Source organism: Moschus berezovskii, chromosome 3 (assembly GCF_049115385.1).
Source record: "Moschus berezovskii isolate FMDL1 chromosome 3, NW_MosBer_1.0, whole genome shotgun sequence".
Lineage (NCBI taxonomy): Eukaryota > Metazoa > Chordata > Mammalia > Artiodactyla > Moschidae > Moschus > Moschus berezovskii.
The window spans coordinates 117,153,124-117,164,726 of record NC_142462.1 but is presented as its reverse complement, the minus strand read 5'-3'; the positions used below and the strand labels follow the sequence as shown (position 1 = coordinate 117,164,726).

Below are 11,603 nucleotides of genomic sequence, written 5' to 3'. Positions count from 1 at the left end.
GTCTCTGCCCCAACCACTAATGCTGAAGAAGCTGAAGTTGAATGGTTCTATGAAGACCTACACCTTCTAGAACACCAGAAAAAAAAAAAAAAAAAGATATCCTTTTCATAGTCAGGGATTGGAATACAAAAGTAGGAAGTCAAGAGATACCTGGAGTAACAGACAAATTTTATCAGCTTATATTACGACAGCACATAAACATTAAACAAGTGATTACTTAATAGCTATTATAATTTTAATTGGTGCAGAAAGTTTGTATGTTCAACTTAAAAGAATAAGTCTGTGGAGTTGGAGAGATCAATAGTTTGGGAGTAATATTTCAGCTGACTCTGGAGGATGAACAGAAATCAACTAGGCAAAGAGGATGGGAAAGAGGGTTTCAGGCAGAGGTGAAGGATTTGAAAACCCTGAGGCCGGAAGGTCGCTGGCTCATTTTAGGAACTGAACAAAAGCTAGAGTGTTTCAGATCTAGAGGATGAGGGAGGGACACTGGCACGAAATGAAACTATGATGTGAGTGGAGACCAGAGATCCTGGGGGCCTGGCTGAGCCACATTTAGGATCTGAGTCTTTATCCCTAGGGCAGGGAAGCCATGGAAGGGTCTAAAGCAGGGATTAAGGCCCGGATCTGCATCTCAACATGGTCACTTAAGATTATAGCAAATTGAGACTTCCCTGGTGGTCCAGTGGCTAAGACTCTGCACTCCCAATGCAGGGGGCCCAGGTTTGATCCCTGGTCAGGGAACTAGGTCCCATAAGCCATGACTAGAGATCCCACATGCTACAAACAAGATCGGAGATCTCACGTGACACAATTAAGACCTGGCACAAATAAATATTTAAAAAAAAAGAGTATAACGAACGATCTCTAATCTTTCCTTTCTTATCTTTTGATTGTACTTAGAAACCTGCTTTTCCATCGCCCTCAGCTTGCCCTTCTCCTACTTTCTGCAAACTTTTACATGTCCTTCAAGATTCAACATTAAGGTCACTTTATTTGGTGAAGTTTCCCTCTTCTCTATTCCAAACTTCCACACCCTTTGGAGCTAATCTTCATAATGGCACTTCCTAGGTTTTTTACTATAATTTACCTGTTTAAATTTGATTTCGGGTGGGCAGGTGCAGAAAGTGGATCGATTACAATCTTCAAGGCACACTTTCTCCTCTGGTTCCTTTGGTTTCAAGCTTCCTCCTTTGTTTTGCTTCTTTACTCCTTTTGTATTATAAAAAAGAACTCTATGTTGTTTATATTTTTAGTTTACATAAATGCTGTTGTGCTATCAACTCTTATGATTTTCAGTTTTCCCAATCAGAATAAATTTTGAAGGTCTAGTCACTTTTCTTTGTGAACCCTTACACCACCCTTATGGCAGAAAGTGAAGAGGAACTAAAGAGCCTCCTGATGAAGGTGAAAGAGGAGAGTGAAAAAGTTGGCTTAAGGCTCAACATTCAGAAAACTTAGATCATGGCATCCGGTCCCATCACTTCATGGCAAATAGATGGGGAGACAGTGGAAACAGCAGCTGACTTTATTTTTGGGGGCTCCAAAATCACTGCAGATGGTGACTGCAGCCATGAAATTAAAAGACACTTACTTCTTGGAAGGAAAGTTATGACCAACCTAGACAACACATTAAAAAGCAGAGACATTGCTTCATCAACAAAGATCCGCCTAGTCAAGGCTATGGTTTTTCCAGTAGTCATGTATGCATGTGAGAGTTAGACTATAAAGAAAGCTGAGCACCGAAGAATTGATGCTTTTGAACTGTGGTGTTGGAGAAGACTCTTGAGAGTCCATTGGACTGCAAGGAGATCCAACCAGTCCATCCTAAAGAAGATCAGTCCTGGGTGTTCATTGGAAGGACTGATGTTGAAGCTGAAACTCCAGTACTTTGGCCACCTGATGCGAAGAACTGACTCCTTGGAAAAGACCCTGATGCTAGGAAAGATTGAGGGCAGGAGGAGAAGGGGACAACAGAGGATGAGATGGTTGGATGACATCACTGACTCAATGGACATGAGTTTGGGTAAACTCTGGGAATTGGTGATGGACAGGGAGGCCTGGCGTGCTGTGGGTCACGGGGCCACAAAGAGTCGGACACGACTGAGCGACTAAACTGAATTGACCCCTTCTACTTTTATTTTGCTTTAGCCCTATTTTCTTTTACCCACCTTTAATTTTACCTTATGTGTAAATGTGTGTGCATATATATGTTTATGAGCCATATTATATTCATTTTGTACATGCATACACAAATACATGCTCATATATACATAAATTTTTATACAGCTCTTCCATTAGTAGGATGAGGGACTTAGGGTCCCAAGAATTCCTGTGATTTGGGCTTAAAGTCAAATATTTCTTCTATCATTTTGTAGATATATATTTGATTTTTTTTTTCTTATTTAGGAGAAGCTGGGAAATGTGCATTGTATCCTTTTTTGATGTTTCATCTTTTTTAGATGAAAATCTCATCATATCATTGAAAGAAAGAGTTGGGTTTTTGTGTATCACCTCTCCTTCTGACGGTAAACACTGATAACCTTGTTACTGGTCTCATTCTTAGTCTCAAGTCCTTAATGTCTAATTCTGCAAGGATCTTGCTCCAGCTCTCAGAGTCCCCAGGGACTGTCCTTAGGTGTAAGTGTAACTCTTCTTCCTTTATTTATATTGTTCCATTCTTCAGAAGGCAGCCAAGACTCCCTCAGCTGCACAGCAGGTTTTCTGTCTAACTCCTAAGAGCAGACCCAGAGCATCCTGTTGACACTGTACCCCTAGGTTCCCACTTACCTGCTTGTAACTCCCTTTGGGAGCAGAGAGGCTGCAGCAACGAGAGGGGGAGGGAGTGACCAGCCATGTATTATTGCTGTGTCCCACTTTTGATTGCCAAGGCATGGAATGGGAGACAGAAAAATGGAGATGAGAATAAAGATGGAGAGAGAGAAAGAGAGAGATGCTATTCACTTTGGCAGAAAAGTCCTAATTCCCTTATGATACAGATAGTCCTGCTTCCAGGGCTCCCTCAAGACAGAGATACTGAAGCCATTAAAGATACAGAAGTGAAACATTTGAGAGTTAGGTGATGATCAATCCTGTCCTTTTGGTGATGATCAAAGAGTTCCAGAGAGGATGTGACTTAAGACATCACACCCCTAGCTCCTAGGTAGTGGCCAGGTGGTTAGCATCCGCCTGATTGCTCAGGCTACAAGGCAACTGGGCACTTTCTTTAGATGGTCTGCTTTCGTGATATCATGACTGTGCATGAATTCAAGGCCAGGTGCTCGCTGTGGGATAGGCAAAGGGCAATTATGACATGGACTCTGTCCCAGAAGAACTTGGAGAATTTAGATGCAAATGATAATATTCTAAAGCAGCCTCTGATAAGCCCAAAGAGAGATTAAAAATACCAACCCAGGGAAGCTTAAAGGAAAGTATGAGTAAAGAGGTAAGGAAAGGCTGAGTCTTGAGCTGCCCCTGGATAGAAAGTGTGGGTGGATATGGGAGATAGATTCCAATGATCGCTGACACAACACCACTCCTTAATATGCACGTTCCATTCCTGACGTGGGCCTGACGGGGGTTGGAGCAGCATTTTGGAAAGGCGAGGGGAGCAGGTAAGCATGAAGCCTTGAGACATTGACCAGGTATGTGTGGAGCTGGTGGAACCATTATCATCTGAAACAACCTTCACCCTCATAGCCCGCATCAAGCTCCACGAGAATGTCTTTGTACAAAGTGCTTCTTTGAAAGACTCATCAACCAATTTGGTCCCCAATCCTAGCATACTTTGGATTCCTAGTTCCTGAAGGAAACCTGAATCTTCTGCTTGGCAGAAGCTATAGCACCATCTGGTGGAAATAAATGCTTTAGGTCACAGAAGCTGTCTTTGCACAAATCAATCTTGAAATGCTATCTTGGCTCTAAATCATGCTAGGAAGACACCATTTTCAAGTGACAAAAGGTTTCTCATATATTCTAAATCTTGATCTCATATATTCTAATGGTTAAGTTAGCATCTCTCAATCAGTGGCAGCTTTCTCATTTTCAGAGTAATTCCATATACTTAGGGTCCACTATTTTCTTATCTCAGAATTGTTTCCTTTAGGCTCTGCATCCTCAGATTTGGTTTTTAAACATGTCCCAAGGGATCCTTTTCATTGTGTTCACGGGAAAGACTGAGGGCAAGAGGAGAAGGGAGTGACAGAGGATGAGATGGTTGGATGGCATCACCAACTCAATAGATGTAAGTTTGAGTAGACTCCAGGAGATAGTGAAGGACATGGAAGCCTGGAATGCTGCAGTTCATGGAGTCGCAGAGTCGGACATGACTTAGTCACTGAACAACGAACAACAAGGAATCCTGTCCTCTTTGAATTTAGCAAAGCAACTCTAAATCCCCAAAGAAAATAAAAGGAAGAAATGCTGACTGAATGGCTCTTTTCAGTCTTCTCCAGAGGAGCTGGAAAAAGGAGGTCCCTTATATTAAAGGAGCTAAAACAGTGTGATGGTGAGCTCAGGGAAGAATTAATAGTTGCCAGGAGCTTACAGAATCATTTTCTAGAAATTTTATTGGTTCCACTAAAAAAAAAAAAAAATCCCTGGGATTATGTTTTAATTCGAATAATAAATTCATTGCATCATTGACTAACTGCTGAGACTTTTGAATGTGAGCACTCTGCTTCTCAATCTCTCTGTACTCTGGTTTGGTCTACATCAAATATGGAATTGATTCTCCCTGTGAAGGTTTGGGACTTCAACAGGCTGCCCTCTAAACAGTTTCAGCCTGCTTTAGAGTTTTAGGTTAGTTAGTGTGAATTTTGTGTGAAAATCTTGTCTTAACTTTCTCAGAATATGATTTTTAAAAAATCATGTTTTATACATTGACATGTTTTTAAATTTAAAGGTATAAAAGTTATCCTTTGATATACTTTGCATGCTAAGTTGCTTCAGTCATGTCTGACTTTGTGCGACCCTATGGACCGTAGCCCGCCCGGCTCCTCTGTTCATGGAATTCTCCAGGCAAGAATACTGGAGTGGGTTGCCATGCCCTTCTCCAGGGGATCTTCTTGACCTAGAGATTGAACCTGCGTCTTTTATGTCTTTATGTCATTGGCAGGCAGGTGCGTTACCACTAGTGCCACCTGGAAGCCCCTCCTTTTATATAAGTCCTGGTTAAATGCCAAGGAGTGGATTGCTAGATTATATGGTAACTCTATTTTTAGTTTTTTTAAGGAAACTCTATATTCCTATAATCCACAGTGGTTACACAAGTTTACATTTTTACCAACAGTGGAGTTGTTTCTCCACGTGCTTTTTGGCCATCTGTTTATCTTCTTTGGAGAAGTGCCTATTTAGGTCTTATGCCCATTTTTTGATGGGCTGTTTGTTTTTTCTTGATATTGAGCTGTAGAAGCTATTTATATATTTTGGATGTTAACCACTTGGTTTCAGTTTTTGCAAATATTTTCTCCCATTGTGTAGGTTGTCTTTTAATTTTGTTGATGATTTCCTGTGCTGTGCAAAAGCTTATAAGTTGGTTTGGTCCCATTTGTTTGTTTTACTTTTAATTCTTTTGCCTTGGGAGAGCGATCTGAGGAAATATTGCTGCAATTTATAGATTGTTTTATTAATTTAGCTTTTCAGTAGGTAAAAGTGGCTAAAATGGCAAACAGCTTTCAAAAGTTTTTTGACATTCTGCTTTCTTTACTTGTTTTAAGAGGTAGATTTATTGCGATGCTGGTGAAACTTAAGCTTCAGCGTCCTTACCAAGGGCCCCTTTCAAGGCCAGAACTAATTTTATAGTTATAAATGTATGTTCTTTTTCTTAAAGAAGTTGAAGTTTTATAAACTTCAGCCTAGTTATGCTGTTGCTTGTCACCATCATTCCAGTTTCCAGCCTCTCTCTTTGGTCTCTTATGTATCCCTCCAGATTTATTTTATGTGCATATAAGCACATATGGCCGTAGATTATCCACACCTCCTATCACTTGCTTTTCTTAATGTAGCTTGGAGATTTTTCTGTATAAGATACAGAAGAACATCCACACTGTTTTATTTTAGGCCCTGCCAGGTCTCAGTTGTGGCATGTGGAATCTAGTTCCCGGACCAGGGACTGAACCTGGGCCCCCTGGGCTCCCTGGGAGTGGAGAGTTTTAGCACAGGATCACCAAGCAAATTCCTCCACATTGCTTTTTATTCGCTGCTAACTGCATGACCTTCCATTGTATGGGGAGTGGTGGTTACTGCTCTTTACATAATCGGTCCCCACTTGTGAAACTTAGTGAATATTTGTTTTGCGTGGTTTTGTTTTTGCTATTTTCTTGTCTTCTGGCAGATTTCAGAGACTTTAGAGACTTCAGGTCAGTTCACTCAGTCATGTCTGACTCTTTGCAACCCCATGGACTGAAGCAAACCAAGCTTTCCTTCAAGTTGGTCCATCACCAACTCCCAGAGCTTGCTCAAACTCATGTCCATTGAGTCAGTGATGCCATCCAGGCATCTCATCATCTGTTGTCCCCTTCTCCTCTTGCCTTCAATCTTTCCCAGCATCAGGCTCTTTTCCAGTGAGTCAATTCTTTGTATCAGGTGCCCAAAGTATTGGAGTTTCAGCTTCAGTCTGTCCAATGAATATTCAGGACTGATTTCCTTTAGGATGGGCTGGTTGGATTTCCTTGCAGTCCAAGGGACTCTCAAGAGTCTCTTCCAACACCACAGTTCAAAAGCATCAATTCTTTGGCGCTCAGCTTTCTTTATAATCTAACTCTCACATCCACACATGACTACTGGAAAAACCGTAGCTTTGACTAGATGAACCTTTGTCGGCAAAGTAATGTCTCTGCTTTTTAATATGCTGTCTAAGTTAGATGGTAGCTGAAAATCTTGTGTGGCCACTGGTTTCAGAAGAGATGAGGATTAAAATAGGTGAAATTGGCAAGAGGAGTGTCAGTCTCTAGGCATCTAGGACTGTAACTCTTATCAAAACAGATTCCCTGGTACCTGCTATTTCCAACCTAGCATAAATATGTGCATCTGCATGCTTATTTGTGATTGTGAAACAAAGGACGGTCTTGGTAAAGAAATTCTGGGTATCTGAAGGCAAGAGGAAGAGATCGTTGTAAGCCTCGGGTGCCTCTAAAATCCTACTGGGTAGGTCTTGGCTTCATAAAAGGAAAAATAGCTCAGGACATCCGTATTACTCTCAGTAGCTTTGTTGTAGCCCACAGAAAGATTCCCACTGCACACACACTAACAGTTTGCTCTGCTGAATTCCACGGAGAAGGATCCAGGCATGGAGTACTGGACGACTACTGCACATTGGAAGATTCAGTCACTTAGCATCTTGACTTTTTACCAACTTCACTCTCTACTTCCCTTTTGCTCTTCCAGTTCAATACAAACAGCATGGGAAAAGCATTTTGAATAACTGGAAATGCAGACTTTTCCACTCTCTCCACCAGCTTCAAGCATGCGTGTCCAATCTATTACATCCTGCCTTCTGGGAAGAAAGGATCATTTATCTGTCTAATGGGTTATCCCAAATCTAACCCTTTCCCCAGTTATAACTTTGTTCAGACAATCTTCTTTGGATCTTCCCCAGTATCTTCTATAGAATAGAATTATAGTGGGTTTTAGTTAAAGAGAGCACATTTTAAATCCTGTGTGTTTAAAAAAAAAAAAATAAATCCTGTGTGTTTTATAAGGAGTCAGGTAAAAAGTTCAGTTCAGTTCAGTTCAGTCACTCAGTCGTGTCTGACTCTCCGCGACCCCATGAATCACAGCACGCCAGGCCTCCCTGTCCATCACCAACTCCCGGAGTTCACTCAAACTCATGTCCACAGAGTCGGTGATGCCATCCAGCCATCTCATTCTCTGTCGTCCCCTTCTCGTCCCGCCCCCAACCTTTCCCAGCATCAGAGTCTTTTCCAGTGAGTCAACTCGTCGCATGAGGTGGCCAAAGTATTGGAGTTTCAGCTTTAGCATCAGTCCTTCCAGTGAACACCCAGGATTGATCTCCTTTAGAATGGACTGGTTGGATCTCCTTGCAGTCCAAGGGACTCTTGAGAGTCTTCTCCAATACCACATTACTGATGCCTAAAGCAGAGACATTACTTTGCCAGACTAAGGTCCATCTGGTCAAAACTATGGTTTTTCCAGTAGTCACGTATGCATGTGAGAATTGGACTATAAAGAAAGCTGAGCACCGAAGAATTGATGCTTTTGAACTGTGGTGTTGGAGAAGACTCCTAAGAGTCCCTTGGACTGCAAGGAGATCAATCCAGTCCATCCTAAAGGAGATCAGTCCTGGGTGTTCATTGGAAGGACTGATGTTGAAGCTGAAACTCCAATATTTTGGCTGCCTGATGCAAAGAATTGACTCATTGGAAAAGACCCTGATGCTAGAAAAGATTGAAGGCGGGAGGAAAAGGGGACGACAGAGGATGAGATAGTTGGATGGCATCACTGACTCGATGGACATGAGTTTTAGCAAGCACCAGGAGTTGATGATGGACAGGAAGCCTGGTGTGCTACAGTCTATGGGGTTGCAAAGAGTTGGACACGACTGAGCGACTGAACTGAACTGAACTGAAAAAGTACATAGAGAAAGTAGGGAAGGAGAGAAGAAATAATGTGAGAGGAGAGCACCAATGAATCTCTATTTTATAGGTCTAAAAATAATGTTTATTACTTTTCAGCTTCAAAATTGTTGATGTGCATATTACCATTTTGAAATTCCCAGCTCCTCTTTGGAACAGACAGGGTGGGTGGCATCTTATTAACACTTCAAAGATGGGGCAACACCCACCGCAAACTGATCATGGTTTACCTGAACTCAGGTCCATGGGATTTCCTACTATCTAAAGATTTGATGATCAAGACTGACACCAGCCCTCAGGAAGTGATCTGTGGAGTATTAGCAATTCAGAATGTCTGCTGTAGTGGGGCCTAGAGGATTTGCCTTGAAGCTTTATGTGGATTGTATTTCACATAACATCAAACACAAATGTACGTATCACTGGGAGTGCTGCTGTTGAGGACCTGGAGGAGGCTCAAGTCTCTCTACTCCCGCCTTTAGTACCACCAGGTCTCTCAAGTTTCACTGATGTCCTAAAGGGCCAGAGAGCTAGGAACTCAGAGCCTCTAATTACTTGTGGCAGAGACTGCTAGATGGCGTCTGCCTACAATGCGGGAGACCCAGGTTCGATCCCTGGGTCAGGAAGATCCCCTAGAGAAGGAAATGGCAACCCACTCCAGTATTCTTGCCTGGAAAATCCCATGGACTGAGGATCCTGGTAGGCTACAGTCCATGGTCTCGCAAAGAGTTGGACACGACTGAGTGACTTCACTTTCACTTTCTTACTTTCACCCATACTAAACTTAATTACTAAAATTTGTTTATTATAATAGTTACAAAGTATTTGAAAATATAGGCTTATATAATGTTTTATTAAACAACCCCACTGTTGAAGGATATAAGGTTATTTGTGGCATTTGGCTATTACAAAGTTTTCAATTTAAAATAAATTTACGGACTCTGAGTTGACTGGAGGGAACGTGTGGGTTTGCAGGGCTCGAGCCCTGGCCCAGCTGGGGCAGAGGCTGCTCCCAGATTCCCGTCAGCAGTGGCCTGCCGCTGCCTCCTTCTCTGCCTCTGCCGAGCCTTTCCGGGTCCGAAAAATTTATCAAAAATAAATAAATAAAATAAATTTACCCATACATATGTTTTACACGTATATGTGAATATTTCTGTAGGATATGTTCCTAGAATTGGAATTGCTGCATCCCAGGTGTGCAGATTTTAATTTTGGAAGACATATTCCCAAATAACCGTGAAATCAATTTATACTTCCACCAAGACTATGGGGAAATTCCTAATTGCCCATATGCTCAGCCACACTAGAAAGGATCAATCTTTCTCTTTTTGTCCAGCTGATGGGCAAACAAATGCTTTAAAATTAATTTCTCTGATCACTAGAGAGGCTGGACATCTCTCATCATATTCATTAGTGGTTTTCACTTGTTCTGTTGTGTGTGGTTCATTTGTCTCTACTGTATCCAGGAATTTTTGCTCAGTTAAACACTTTGTTTGTATATTATTACTTTGTTCATTATATTTATTTGGAAACTCTGTTACCTATATTTTTATCTTTTCCTTAAAATGGAATTTCAGAATATTCAGGGTGATTTTCTTGAGTCTTACTTTACTGTGGGTAGAAAAAGATTCCAGGAGTCCTGGCTGCAGGGAGGCAATATGCTTAGTGATTATGGGTGTGGTCCTGGTGTCGGGCTGACCTAGATTAGAACTCAGGTTGTGTCACACACTTTCCCATAACTCTTACCATCCCTGTGCCTCCATTTCTTCTTTTTAAAAATGACCATACTCAAAGTACTAAACTTGGAACTGTCACGAAGCTTAGACAAGATAATAATGCACGTATCTCTGTTGATGTTTGGCAGAAAGCGACACAATTCTGCAAAGAAATTATCCTTCAATTAAAAATAAATAAATTAAAAAAACACTGTTGTGGTAGCCTCAGGTGGACAGCAAAGGTGCTCAGCCATAAAAACATAATGCATGCACCTCACCACAGCACCTGAAACTCAATAATGCTCAATAAATACTATATATTAAAATTATTATTTTAGAGACACAAAATTAGACATCATTTAAGTTTATTCCAGGTCCCAGAACCTATCCAGTGAAATTACTCTTAACAACATCTGAGAAGGCTAATAAAATTTAACTTTTCTTAGAGTGGTCATTTCAACTTACGCTTCAGCCAGCCTTATACAATTCCTATTTCCTGGAACATTAAATGCTCAACTCATTTATTAATTCATCCATTACTATTGTGTTCCTACTATGTTTAGAGCCCAAGATATTAAATTATCTTTTTTTTTAGTGTATTTTATTTATTTATTTTTATTTTTTTTAATTTTTATTGGAGGCTAATTATTTTACAATATTATATTGGTTGGTTTTGCCATACATTGACATGAATCCACCCCGGGTGTACATGAGTTCCCCCTCCCGAACCCCCCTCCCACCTCCCTCTTCCCCTTATCCTCCCTCTGGGTCATCCCCGCATACCAGCCCCGAGCATCCTGTAACATGCATCGACCCTGGACTGGAGATTCATTTCACATATGATAATATACATGTTTCAATGCCATTCTCCCAAACCATCCCACCCTCACCCTCTCCCACAGAGTCCCAAAGACTGTTTTATACATCTGTGTCTCTTTTGCTGTCTCGTATCGCCGAAGAATTGATGCTTTTGAACTGTGGTGTTGGAGAAGACTCTCAAGAGTCCCTTGGACTGCAAGGAGATCCAACCAGTCCATTCCAAAGGAGATCAATCCTGGGTGTTCATTGGAAGGACTGATGCTAAAGCTGAAACTCCAATACTTTGGCCACCTCATGCGACAAGTTGACTCACTGGAAAAGACTCTGATGCTGGGAAAGGTTGGGGGCGGGAGGAGAAGGGGACGACAGAGAATGAGATGGCTGGATGGCATCACCGACTCTGTGGACATGAGTTTCAGTGAACTCTGGGAGTTGGTGATGGACAGGGAGGCCTGGCGTGCTGTGATTCATGGGGTCG

The 11,603-nt window shown here is 41.6% G+C and overlaps 1 non-coding gene across 1 annotated transcript; it reads left to right on the top strand.

Moving 5' to 3' along the window:
* The first annotated feature begins 671 nt into the window (after positions 1 to 671).
* Positions 672 to 744, top strand: TRNAG-CCC (transfer RNA glycine (anticodon CCC)). Its single transcript has one exon. It is a non-coding gene; the product is annotated as a tRNA-Gly (tRNA).
* The last annotated feature ends 10,859 nt before the right edge of the window (positions 745 to 11,603 follow it).